Source organism: Ranitomeya variabilis, chromosome 8 (assembly GCF_051348905.1).
Source record: "Ranitomeya variabilis isolate aRanVar5 chromosome 8, aRanVar5.hap1, whole genome shotgun sequence".
NCBI classification, from domain to species: domain Eukaryota; kingdom Metazoa; phylum Chordata; class Amphibia; order Anura; family Dendrobatidae; genus Ranitomeya; species Ranitomeya variabilis.
The window spans coordinates 202,921,498-202,935,324 of record NC_135239.1 but is presented as its reverse complement, the minus strand read 5'-3'; the positions used below and the strand labels follow the sequence as shown (position 1 = coordinate 202,935,324).

At 49.9% G+C, this 13,827-nt stretch overlaps 1 protein-coding gene across 4 annotated transcripts in view; it reads right to left on the bottom strand.

Moving 5' to 3' along the window:
* SETD5 (SET domain containing 5) overlaps positions 1 to 5,234 on the bottom strand; it is an 87,654-nt gene extending 82,420 nt beyond the window's left edge. Inside the window, exon 1 of one of the 4 annotated variants that reach the window (XM_077276288.1) lies at positions 4,870 to 5,234. The gene's annotated coding sequence lies outside the window, so the exon portion shown is untranslated. The remainder of the gene's footprint in view (positions 1 to 4,869) is intronic. The other 3 variants (XM_077276293.1, XM_077276290.1, XM_077276291.1) reach the window with 3 other exon arrangements.
* Between the last annotated feature and the right edge of the window lie 8,593 nt (positions 5,235 to 13,827).

Here is a 13,827-nt window from a genome sequence, read left to right as displayed (position 1 = left end):
CCTGCTCTATGGTCTGTGAGAGCATACAAAGTGAATTAACTGGACACCCTCATTGAATCTGCGCTGGAATCTACCCTCTGCATTGCCCGATGGTCCGAGCAATAGATGCACATTTAGGATAACATCTCCTATGAAAGAGATGGTTTAGGATTTGCATTGCTACACTGAGGGTAGTAGTTAGGTCACATCTGGTACAAATAATGGTATACAGTGAGATATGTGGCTGCCTTCATAGGGTAGATTGTAAGCTCTCACGAGCAGGGTCGTCTTATTTTGTTTTATTCTGCTTTATTACTGTATTGTTAACATTGTTACCTATGACTGTTGTGTTTGAAACTGTTAAACTGTAAAGCGCTGCGGAATATGTTGGCGCTATATAAATAAAGATTATTATTATTATTACTCTATAAGGCATTGCCTTACACTGAGTATCAAGATCCATGGTGGAAGGGGTGTATCATACCTTATGGTGGAAGTATAAACTACCAGAGTAGACTAATATCCTATAGGGCGGAGAAACCTTGCTCTATGAGAGATGGGGGCTACTAACTTCCATGTTTAATATCCCCCTTCATTAACCTTCAAGGTTGAATTAAACTTTAAGGGGGGGGGGGGCATAAAGCTGTATAGTGTAGGTACCATGCTGCAGGATAGAGAGGGGTTTTAAGCTTTAAGGAGGTGGTGTAAAGGTCCATATGGTGGAGGTATTATGCTTCAGTATGGTGGGACTATAATGCTCCTTAGTAGTGGAGGGTATTAACCACTATGGTGGAGGAACAAAGTCCTACCGTGAAGCTATGCTTTATTGTAGAGGGTGTATTAAATTATATGGCTTGAGTATAAGGCTCCATGTTGGAGGGGATATTAATCTCTAATGTCAAAGTATAAAACTTCATGGTGGAGGTTGCATTAACTTACATGGTGGGAGGTATAAACCTCTATGGTGGGATTATTTGGAGGGGGGTATTAACTTCTATAAAAGATACAAAGCTCCATGGTAAAGGTGTTAAACACATATGACAAGAGTATTAGGCGCAGTGATGAGGGGGTATTGCTTTCTATGGAGGGAGTATAAGGGTATGTGTCCACGTTCAGGATTGCATCAGGATTTGGTCAGGATTTTTCATCAGTATTTGTAAGCCAAAACCAGGAGTGGAACAATTAGAGGAAAAGTATAACAGAAACATATGCACCACTTTCGCATTTATCACCCACTCCTGGTTTTGGCTTACAAATACTGATGAAAAATCCTGACCAAATCCTGATGCAATCCTGAACGTGGACACATACCCTAAGGCTCCGTGGAGGAGTATTACCGTACTCTATGACGGTTGTATTAGGTTCCATGGCGTGGGGGTGGTATTACATTCTATGATGGGAGTATTAGATGGAGGGATAGTCTCTTTGGTCTATGGGGTAGCAGTGAGAGTGAGTAGCAGTCAGGGATGGTGTGGGGCTACAGGGGATTGTACGAGTCGCTGGGCCTATGTCCCGTGTCTGATCTCCCCCCTACGATTAGTGCTGGGCAGGTGTTCGATCTCCCCCTACGGCCAGCTCTGGGCCCCTGGCCGGTGTCCGATCACCCCCTGCGGTCAGCTCTGGGCCCCTGGTCGGTGTCCGATCACCCCCTGCGGTCAGCTCTGGGCCCCTGGGCGGTGTCCAATCACTCCCTATGGTCAGTTCTGGGCCCCTGGTCAGTGTCCAATCACTCCCTATGGTCAGTTCTGGGCCCCTGGTCAGTGTCCAATCACTTCCTATGGTCAGTTCTGGGCCCCTGTCCAATCACCCCCTATGGTCAGCTTTGGGCCACTGGCCGGTGTGCGATCTACCCTATGGTCAGCTTTTGGCCCCTGGCCGATGTCCCATCTCCCTCTATGGTCAGCTCTGGGCCCCTGGACGGTTTACAATCTCCCCCCCTATGGTCAGTTCTGGGCCCCTGGTAGGTATCCGATTTCCCCTTTGATCAGTTCTGGGCCCCTGGCCGGTGTCTGATCTCCCCCTACCATCAGTTCTGGGCCCCTGGCCGGTGTCTGATCTCCCCCTACCATCAGTTCTGGGCCCCTGGCCGGTGTCTGATCTCCCCCTACCATCAGTTCTGGGCCCCTGGCCGGTGTCTGATCTCCCCCTACCATCAGTTCTGGGCCCCTGGCCGGTGTCTGATCTCCCCCTACCATCAGTTCTGGGCCCCTGGCCGGTGTCTGATCTCCCCCTACCATCAGTTCTGGGCCCCTGGCCGGTGTCTGATCTTCCCCCTTTGGTCAGTCCTGGGCTCCTGGTCGGTGTCTGATCTTTCCCCTTGGTTAGTTCTGGGCCCCTGGTCGGTGTCTGATCTCCCCCTTCGGTCAGTTCTGGGCCCCTGGTCGGTGTCTGATCTCCCCCTACTGTCAGTTCTGGGCCCCTGGTCGGTATCTGATCTCCCCCTACCATCAGTTCTGGGCCCCTGGCCGGTGTCTGATCTCCCCCTACCATCAGTTCTGGGCCCCTGGCCGGCGTCTGATCTCCCCCTACCATCAGTTTTGGGCCCCTGGCCGGTGTCTGATCTTCCCCCCTTGGTCAGTTCTGGGCCCCTGGCCGGTGTCTCATCTCCCCCTACCATCAGTTCTGGGCCCCTGGCCGGTGTCTCATCTTCCCCCCTTGGTCAGTTCTGGGCCCCTGGCCGGTGTCTCATCTCCCCCTACCATCAGTTCTGGGCCCCTGGCCGGTGTCTCATCTCCCCCTACCATCAGTTCTGGGCCCCTGGCCGGTGTCTCATCTCCCCCTACCATCAGTTCTGGGCCCCTGGCCGGTGTCTCATCTTCCCCCCTTGGTCAGTTCTGGGCCCCTGGCCGGTGTCTCATCTTCCCCCCTTGGTCAGTTCTGGGCCCCTGGCCGGTGTCTCATCTTCCCCCCTTGGTCAGTTCTGGGCCCCTGGCCGGTGTCTCATCTTCCCCCTTGGTCAGTTCTGGGCCCCTGGCCGGTGTCTGATCTTCCCCCCTTGGTCAGTTCTGGGCCCCTGGCCGGTGTCTGATCTTCCCCCCTTGGTCAGTTCTGGGCCCCTGGCCGGTGTCTGATCTTCCCCCCTTGGTCAGTTCTGGGCCCCTGGCCGGTGTCTGATCTTCCCCCCTTGGTCAGTTCTGGGCCCCTGGCCGGTGTCTGATCTTCCCCCCTTGGTCAGTTCTGGGCCCCTGGCCGGTGTCTGATCTTCCCCCTTGGTCAGTTCTGGGCCCCTGGCCGGTGTCTGATCTTCCCCCCTTGGTCAGTTCTGGGCCCCTGGCCGGTGTCTGATCTTCCCCCCTTGGTCAGTTCTGGGCCCCTGGCCGGTGTCTGATCTTCCCCCCTTGGTCAGTTCTGGGCCCCTGGCCGGTGTCTGATCTTCCCCCCTTGGTCAGTTCTGGGCCCCTGGCCGGTGTCTGATCTTCCCCCCTTGGTCAGTTCTGGGCCCCTGGCCGGTGTCTGATCTTCCCCCCTTGGTCAGTTCTGGGCCCCTGGCCGGTGTCTGATCTTCCCCCCTTGGTCAGTTCTGGGCCCCTGGCCGGTGTCTGATCTTCCCCCCTTGGTCAGTTCTGGGCCCCTGGCCGGTGTCTGATCTTCCCCCCTTGGTCAGTTCTGGGCCCCTGGCCGGTGTCTGATCTTCCCCCCTTGGTCAGTTCTGGGCCCCTGGCCGGTGTCTGATCTTCCCCCTTGGTCAGTTCTGGGCCCCTGGCTGGTGTCTGATCTTCCCCCCTTGGTCAGTTCTGGGCCCCTGGCCGGAGTCTGACCTCCCCCTACCATCAGTTCTGGGCCCCTGGCCGGTGTCTGATCTCCCCCTACCATCAGTTCTGGGCCCCTGGCCGGTGTCTGATCTCCCCCTACCATCAGTTCTGGGCCCCTGGCCGGTGTCTGATCTCCCTCCCTTGGTCAGTTCTGGGCCCCTGGCCGGTGTCTGATCTTCCCCCCTTGGTCAGTTCTGGGCCCCTGGCCGGTGTCTGATCTTCCCCCCTTGGTCAGTTCTGGGCCCCTGGCCGGTGTCTGATCTTCCCCCCTTGGTCAGTTCTGGGCCCCTGGCCGGTGTCTGATCTTCCCCCCTTGGTCAGTTCTGGGCCCCTGGCCGGTGTCTGATCTTCCCCCTTGGTCAGTTCTGGGCCCCTGGCTGGTGTCTGATCTTCCCCCCTTGGTCAGTTCTGGGCCCCTGGCCGGAGTCTGACCTCCCCCTACCATCAGTTCTGGGCCCCTGGCCGGTGTCTGATCTCCCCCTACCATCAGTTCTGGGCCCCTGGCCGGTGTCTGATCTCCCCCTACCATCAGTTCTGGGCCCCTGGCCGGTGTCTGATCTCCCTCCCTTGGTCAGTTCTGGGCCCCTGGCCGGTGTCTGATCTTCCCCCCTTGGTCAGTTCTGGGCCCCTGGCCGGTGTCTGATCTTCCCCCCTTGGTCAGTTCTGGGCCCCTGGCCGGTGTCTGATCTTCCCCCCTTGGTCAGTTCTGGGCCCCTGGCCGGTGTCTGATCTTCCCCCCTTGGTCAGTTCTGGGCCCCTGGCCGGTGTCTGATCTCCCTCCCTTGGTCAGTTCTGGGCCCCTGGCCGGTGTCTGATCTCCCCCTACCATCAGTTCCGAGCTCTCCCTCTGCTCCGGACTGTTACACACGATGGGGCCGGTGCAGGACTCACAAGTCGGTCTCCACAGCACAGGAAGCCCCTCCACCCACCTCCCTCCAGGTAGCCATGTCCAACACAAGCCACTTATCCAAGAGAAAAAAAAATAAAAACACTGAAAAAAGCTTCCACAGAACCAGCAGCCAGAGGCGCCCGAGCAGCCGCACATCGCCGCACTCTCCAGGGCAGCCTCAGGACCGGCCACGAAGATAGCGCAAGAAACACAAAAAGTGGAGTGAAATCCCCTCACTGCTGCACTTACCCGTCTTGGCAGGACCAGGCCTGCCCCACTGAGAGAAGCCAAAGCGGGGCCAAGAGCGCGTCCACACCCCAAAGCCGCAAAACCGACTAGGCCTCAAGTGGAGCAGCGGTGTTTCCTGAGCGGCGCTGCCGAACTCCTGACACAAACTCCGGCAGCAACAAGCAATTGGCGACTTCCAGACTTTGTATATCCGTTGCGGGTGCAGAGCGCCCGGTCAGAGCTCGCTCCCCTTCTCCTTCCTTGGTGCCCGGGTCGGGACTCCGCTGTTCTCCCCAACCCCCTTCAGTCCGCATCGACAGCGGCTCCACACGGCCTCCCCTCCCCCCGCCGACTCGCTACCTCCACGGGCGGAAACGCGACTGACCACACGGGGATCCCCGGCTCCGGCGGCAGGGGCGGCGGGAACAGGGGGTGGAGCTTACGAACACGCCTACCTGCGTGCGTTCTATTGGTTGGACAGAGCCCAGCTCGCCGCCTACTGGGCGGTGGATGATGTCAATCATCACAGGGCTGTCACGCGATGCAGTGCCTACCCGCGCCGAGAGCTGTTTTCCCACAGTAGGAGGAGAGGCGGGGAGGAGAGCGCACGTAGCCGCTGAAGACCTGGGTGTCTGTAGACGTGTGACTATGTGTGTGTACATGTAAATGGGCCAAAATACGCCACGGGGGATAGAATTATCCTTTTTTTAGCTTACTCCTTTAATTAAAGGGGTTATCTATAGGATAAACGATAACTTGTTGTTCATGATTAATTAGAATGGACCAGTACCGCACACGTCTGACCAACGCTCCAGTCACTGCTCAGCCTTTCTGGCAGCCACATATAGAATGAAGGTGGCCATATAGTGTAACTGGGATCGGTACAGGTACCAGCAGACCCCACCGATCCGTATCCGGCACATAGGGGATAACTTGTTTTCACTGGACAACCCGTTTAAGTGTCGGTGTCAGCCGACAAGTGGTAGATTATCAGAGACTCTGGTTTATGAAATGAGTTTCCTTATTAAAGGGATGGTTCCCGCAGCAGACCGCCAGTGAAGGTTGCTGGTGCCATCTCTCTCCATTGATTATTCAAAATTCCTATAAGGGTGAATGGAGAGATCGACGGAGGCGCCATCACGTGTCCACCTTCTTTATGGCCACGCCGTACACCCCCTTTAATTTCATAGGGAATGTATGAAAATAAATATTATGAGGGTGAGTGATAAATGCTTGGTCAGTGGGGATCGGACCGCTGCCAGTCTCCAGGATGGGAAATCCTATTCTTTCCATCCCAAGACTGTTTCTTGGAGGGGTGAGAACAGGCTGCCGATGGAGCTTGACCCCCCCAGCTGAGCGTGTCCCTCCACCCCAACCCTTAGATGATGGACCATGCCCCCCCCCCACTGCTGCTCCATTCAGAGATGATTGTATTGACTAAAAAGGGCCAAGCTGGAGACCATCGGTGTCACAGTGGTCAGACCCCCATCGGCGTCACAGTGGTCAGACCCCCATCGGCGTCACAGTGGTCAGACCCCCATCGGCGTCACAGTGGTCAGACCCCCATCGGCGTCACAGTGGTCAGACCCCCATCGGCGTCACAGTGGTCAGACCCCCATCGGCGTCACAGTGGTCAGACCCCCATCGGCGTCACAGTGGTCAGACCCCCATCGGCGTCACAGTGGTCAGACCCCCATCGGCGTCATAGTGGTCAGACCCCCATCGGTGTCATAGTGGTCAGACCCCCATCGGCGTCACAGTGGTCAGACCCCCATCGGTGTCACAGTGGTCAGACCCCCATCGGTGTCATAGTGGTCAGACCCCCCCATCGGTGTCGCAGTGCTCAGACCCCCCATCGGTGTCGCAGTGGTCAGACCCCCATTGGTGTCATAGTGGTCAGACCCCCCATCGGTGTCACAGTGGTCAGACACCCATCGGTGTCACAGTGGTCAGACCCCCATCGGTGTCACAGTGCTCAGACCCCCATCGGTGTCACAGTGGTCAGACCCCCATCGGTGTCACAGTGGTCAGACCCCCATCGGTGTCGCAGTGGTCAGACCCCCATCGGTGTCACAGTGGTCAGACCCCCATCGGTGTCGCAGTGGTCAGACCCCCATCGGTGTCGCAGTGGTCAGACCCCCATCGGTGTCACAGTGCTCAGACCCTCATCGGTGTCACAGTGCTCAGACCCCCATCAATTTAGCATTTTTCAACCATCAAGTGGATAAATGCTTCTGACTGTAAGACCCCCCATTTCACACAGAGGCTTCAGGGTCACGGTATATTCCCACTGGGACTCTGTGCCGCCTTATGGTCTTCATGAAAGTGTAGAGAACCTTCCGGAAGAAGGAATGTCCGCAGACATGGCGGCCTGTTGGCTGCAATGAATTTACACACTGAGAATATTCGTTTTATGCAATAGTCGTCCTGGGTGGTCTTGTATATTGCAGACATTCAGAACCTGGACCCCCAGATTGGACTTGGATCCGCTGATCTCTATTTATGTAAGTATCACCGACACCGTTGTTTTCTTGTTTGATTAAATTTGTCTAAAACATTGAAAAAGTCTTGTTAATTGTACAGAAAAGATAAATATCTTAATAATAATAATCTTTATTTATATAGCACCAACATATTCCGCAGCGCTTTACAGTTTAAGTAGATAGATTTGTTACCATCTTTTCAGTTGGCCATTACAAGGTATCAACCACTGAGGACTCTCAATTGTAAATATTTTAATTGTAAATATTTGTTAAAAGTAACAATCATTGTAACAACATTGCTGCATTATTTAATGCTACATATTATGTTGACACTCCTACCATTATCAAACCCAATTCTCTTCCACAGCAGCAGCAAATACTGCAATCTCTACCCTGCACTAAAAAAAAAATACCATGAGGCTTGACAGTCATGGATCTTATCATAAGCCCCCAGACTGGGATTGTAAACTGCAAGCTCTCAGCCATCACCCCTCCTTTATTTCCTGGGAGGGAGGAGGTGGGGGACCTTAGAGGGATGGTCTCCTGTAACGCCTCCTCCTTCTCCACTGCTGTGTTTTTCTCACACTTCCTCACAGCTCCCCCTCCCCTGTTGGACGCAGGAGTGGGGGGCTCTGAAAGGGAACCCGCAGCAACATCTATATGATGAGGAGGAGGAGGACAAAATGGGGTTCTGCATGGGGTCAGTGACCACCTTCATCTATTGAGGATGGTGGCACTGTGCCCGGTCACCTTTATGGATTTTATTACAGGTTGCTTTGAAACCTGCAGCTTCCATCGACGACGTTGGGTGCCGGGGTCGGGAGGTTGTTCGGTTTTATTAGGGGGTAACTGCATTATTGCATTACTGCGTCACGCATGGTTGCTGCAGCTGTAACCTTGTGGCACGAGTGCGATTGCGACAATGTAGCGTTTTATAGAACCTCGCCTTACATCCTCATGAGGACGTGCTTGGCACCGAGCCTCCCCCTCCCCCAGGGTGGTGATAGACGGACGGACGGACCGATAGATGGCCAACGTTCCTCCTTTGTGCGCTGGAATACCGCCGTCCCCTCTTATATCACTTTTGGATTTTGCTTTCCTTGCGCTTCTGCTTTCCACGTATCATTTTTTTAGATTCTTTTACGTATATTTCACCTATATACCGGGGTTTGGAAATCCGGTTTTTGGTGACACAAGAAGGTCTACGTGGCAGGAAGAGGCATGGCTTCCACCGGGTGAGGCACCGTTAACCCCCACCCTACCACCTCCCCGGTTTGACCTGCAGTGTCCAGATCTTTCCTTCCCATAGCTAGTACTGGGTCATCATCTAATGTCCTATTATTATTATTCCCCCCTCCATATCTCCAATCTATATGTTCTGATCTCTAAACTATATTCTCCTTGTAAAAGTGACAATATGCAATAAGAAAAATATTTAGAATTGAGAGTCCTCAGTGGTTGATATCTTTTAATAGCTTAACTGAAAACATATTTTTCTATCTACTGGCTAACACGGTACCAAGATATATATCTTTCCTGTATCAATATGCAATAAGGTTATTTATTTTATTTTGCAACTGTTGTAAATAAAATGTTTAATATTTTCACATTGTGTCACCTTTTATTCGTTCCCTTTAGCAAGATGTCATTCATTGACTTATAGATCTGCACACAGTTATGTATTTTATGCTATATCTAAAAATCCTGCTGCATTTTGGAGACTTATTGTAGATATTGCCTGATTTATAACAAATGGTACATTACGTTCTGCTTACTATGTAACTAATAGTGCAGTGTATTTTTGTTTTTCCTTCTTTTTGGTCATATTCCTCCATGATGAAATCTACACACTACTCCTAATATTCACTATGGTCTATCTATCTATCTATCTATCTATCTATCTATCTATCTATGTATCTATCCAGTTGTAGCAATAGATTGTTACAGACCCCTTCCTTTATATATAACTATAAGTTTTCACCCTTTTTTTTCCATGGATATATAGAGATTTTTACATTGCAAATGCCATAAGGTTTCAGTCTCCCTTTGATTCTGCAGAGTCCAGAGCAGATGTCACAGCTTTTTTTTTTTTTTTTTATTGCAAGGGGTTTCCTACTCTGCTTTGCAGGGACTCAGCAAGATAACAGCACCCTTTGTACCCTCCCCCGATGGTCACACTGAAAAGGTATCATTCGTGAATGCATAGGAAAATGGATAGAGCTGGATAAATCTACTGCAGATTGAATTTTTATTTTCTTTTTTATTAAACTAATTCATGCACCGCTGATATAAATACATTTTTTTTTGTTTAGTACTGCTAGTCATATAGTGCCATCATATTCCATGTCAATGTATATAATCGGTCCCTGTCTGCAGTGGTACTTACAATGTAATTTCCTTATAACACATACAAGCACAAAGAGTGATTTCATAGGAAACCATATATATCCCGATCAGTCCTGGGAGTATATGTTGATCTATTGATCCTTTGCACTTTGTTTTTAGAATCATGCACACAGCAATGACTTGTGCGTGGAGACTATATGGTGGCATGCAAAGTGCTACTATACCATATTGCAATTTAGTGCCTCTAGACGAGAATACTTGTAAAATGTGGTAAAACATGACTGAATCCATGAGAAAAACCATGTCAGAGGTTCAGCATGGACTCGCAGCATCCTATAGACTCTGAACATCAAGGATGTGTGCATTAGACTAATATATATAGTTTAGTTGCTTTACACTTTTTTTTTCTTGTTTTATACACGCAGCCTGATTTAATGGATCCCTAGACTCACAGGCCCATGCATGCTTCCGTGTCATATTACATATGCACTGTGTGAACCTGGATTTAGGGCTTATGTTCTAGAAGGATCGAATTGGCTATGATATATGGGCGATGGCCTAACTTGAAGCTTGTGGGCTCCAATGCAAAATCTCCAAAGGGGGCCCCCAACTAACACAGGTCTTTAATAGTAACAGTCTTTTCCTTTGGGGCCCCTCTAGTCTCCAGAGCCCGGGTGCAATTGCTAACCCTGCACTTATTACGCCCCTGTACATAGGATCATATAATCTAATCAGTGGCTCAGTGGTTAGCACTGTTGCTTTGCAGCGTTGGGGTCCTGGGTTCAAATCCCACCAAGGACAATATCTGCAGGGAGTTTTGTTTGCATGGGTTTTCCATTTTCCTCCCACACTCCAAAGACATACTGATGGGGATTCTAGATTGTGAGCCGCAATGGGGACAGTGATGAAAACGTCTGTAAAGCGCTGCGGAATATGATGGCGCTATATAGGTGGAAAAAATAAATAATAATGTGCTTGTAGCTTCACCAGTCCAGTTGCTGTTTTTGCTATGGTAGCGTATGATCACTGGTTGGTGGGGGAGGGGGAGGATCATGGAGGGCTTCATTCTGGGAACATCTTGGCGAAATATCTCTGCATATAAATGTGGTGCTCAGGCCGATAATTAATCATCCAGACGTCAGTCTGACAGGGGACGACTTGCAGAGTATAAACCCGCCCGTATAATTGGGAATATAGATTTTAGATGAACTCAGAATCACATTTATTGGATATAACGCAGAGGAGGCTGGTGTCAAACTACAACTCCAAGCATGCCTTGACAGCCCCGGGCTACGAAGGCATGTTGGGAGTTGTAGTTCCACAACAAATCTTACCATCTCGTCTAAGATAAAAATGAATTAGTCCCCCCCCCTCCGTCCCTTATTAGTGCAGACCCCCACCCTCCTCACCATGGAGTACTGGTGACACCATGTAATTAACAGTCTGCTCCAGATCCTTTTTTTAGAATAACACCTCGCGAAAATAAGGCTGAACGCTGCACCGCCAATTAATTCACCGCCAGCGGATGCAGTCGCAGAGCACAATCTATACAGCGGATAGGATCGAGCAGCTGTAATGGGACGGGGATGGCAGAGAGAGGGTTAAAAAGAAATCCCTGATCAGCAGATATATAAGAATCCCAGCAAAGCTTGAGGTTTATTGACCTGATTTCATGTACAGCTTTTAAAGGGCCAGCTACAAACGCTCGGCTCCTAACACCGCCATATCTGACACATGGGCATGGAAATGTTCTAAGAGGGTCAAAAAACGAAATATGTGAGATAAAATGGTCACGGGGGGAGGATGGTTGTTTTCTGGACTTATAGGTGGTTTGTATTGAAGAAGACTAACATCAGATTTTTCTCATCCTGAAATGTCTGATACCAGAGAACAATAGAGGATGCATAAAATGTATCAAATGGCAATAAACTGTTCTAGAGAAACCTGTATATAATGTTATAGAGTGATCGAACCATCCTAATGAGGGTCTCCTAACTCCCACCTATGAGATCGGGCAGATGGATTTTTACATGCCCAATCCTTTTATTGCCATCAAAGGTGTCTAGCACCTATTTACTCCTCTCCCCTCATACAGAACACGTGGAAACTCTGACAATTCATGTGTATGGGGAAGGCAGACGAATGGCCATATACTCTATATAGCCGTCTCTCTCGAGGTTTTATGTGATTTCAATGGGGAGAGGGGAGTAAGCGATCGTCAGACATATCTGTCCATTCATCATCTCTCTTGAGGCCCCAGGCACATCAGATGGTCGGCCGATCCTGCTAAAATCTTTGCCCAATTCGGATGACTTTCAGCTAATGTGTACGAGGGTCTTAAACATACTTCTATTCCCCCCACTCACTACCTACTGTACGTTTACAGATGTGAGTATTCTCTGTTATCAGCCATTTCTGTCTGTGGGATGCCTGACATTATAGCCAGGGACAATCCCTGTTTTATCTCCCGTATCCCCAGCCACGAGGACCTCCAGATACATTTACAGACATAGGTGTGAGTTTTATTAGCAGCTGTTTTACAAGCTGCCAACTTTTAGGTTTAGCGCCCCTTTAAAAAGCTCTTACTGTACTTCAGACTACGACCGTAATATGTGATGACATCAGGGCTGACATTTAAGAATTGGCAGATATTAATTATTAGATCGCCTGAGGAAACCGCCGAGGATTCAAGTGTACAAGTGGCCTCAGAAATTCTCATTTTAGATTTAGCAATGAAGATCCTCGTAATGATAATTACCGATCCCTCCGACGATCCTCCTAAGGTCGCTTTTATATGGGTCTGTAATCTTTGCGTGTGTATTTTTCTGTGCATGTATTTAGCTAATAAATACGGTAATAATAAAAAAAGACGTAGGGTTCCCCTTATTTTTAATAACCAGCTGAGGGAAAGCTGACAGCTGAGAGCTTGTCTTAATAGTATGAGGAGGGGGCAATAAACATGGAGCTTCCCCGGCTATTAATATCAGCTCACACTTTGGTCTCCTGCTCACACCTGTAGTATGGACCTGTAGGTCCTTATAGACGGCTATAGGCCCATTTTGTACTGATTTATCTACTATTATACTTAAAGCTACGTTCCCGCAATAAGTGTCATATGTTAATATTAATACTGAGCAGAATTAATTTCAGCCTATTGGTTCGGCCCTCCTCAACAGTCACGGTCTCTCATGTGGCCCCTCGGGAAAATTAATTGCCCACCCCTACCATACAGCGTCTGCGACCCTTTCAGACCTATTGTATACAAGGTTGGACTGGGTGCACCCTGCGTCTGACCATTTCACCAAATGTATAGACCTGATGTGCATTTTAATGATTTAATTGTCCCAATTCATTAGTGACTTTTTGGCCTCTATCCGGCCACTTTGCATACCGTTCATAGCCGGGGAGGTCACTTGGGGGTGATAGTTTTCGATATTGAGAGTAGCAGTAGTTGTGCGGGTTTCTGCCCGGCTGCAGATCCTGTATCCCATGATATATAAGTATGCTGATCACATAGACAGGAGAATATCACATCCCGGTGATGTCGCTGTTCTCCCCATGATCCGATTGGTCGGATATCCCTTTATCCTTGAGAATTCCATTCTTCTCAGCGCCACGAGGCAGTGAAAGCTCAGCACATTTAAAGATCATTGATCTCTGTGTCACGCACATAACATATAGCGCAAGGCAGAATTACATACAAGGCTTAAAGTGACAGTCCAATAATTGCTTTGACCTTCAGGATCATAGGAAAGCTGGGTGCGGAAGTCAGTAATATATGGCTATGTGCACATGTTGCGGATTAGGCTTAGGAATTTCTGGTGTGGATTCTGTCTCTCCTGGCAGAAAACGCACCTGCGTTTTTTTGTGCGGTTTCCTTAGCGTTTTTTTGTGCGTTTTTGCTGCGGTTTTCTTGCGGATTTGCTGCGTTTTTTACCCCTGCGGTTTTCTATAATGGAATGGGTACAAAAACGCTGCAGATTCACAAAAAAGAAGTGACATGCTACTTCTTTTAAACCGCAGCGTTTCCGCAGTGGATTTTCCGCACCATTAGCACAGCATTTTTTTTTCTCATTGATTTACATTGTACTGTAAATCAATTGCGGATCTGCAGCGTTTCTGCACTGCAAAAAACGCTGCGGATCCGCAG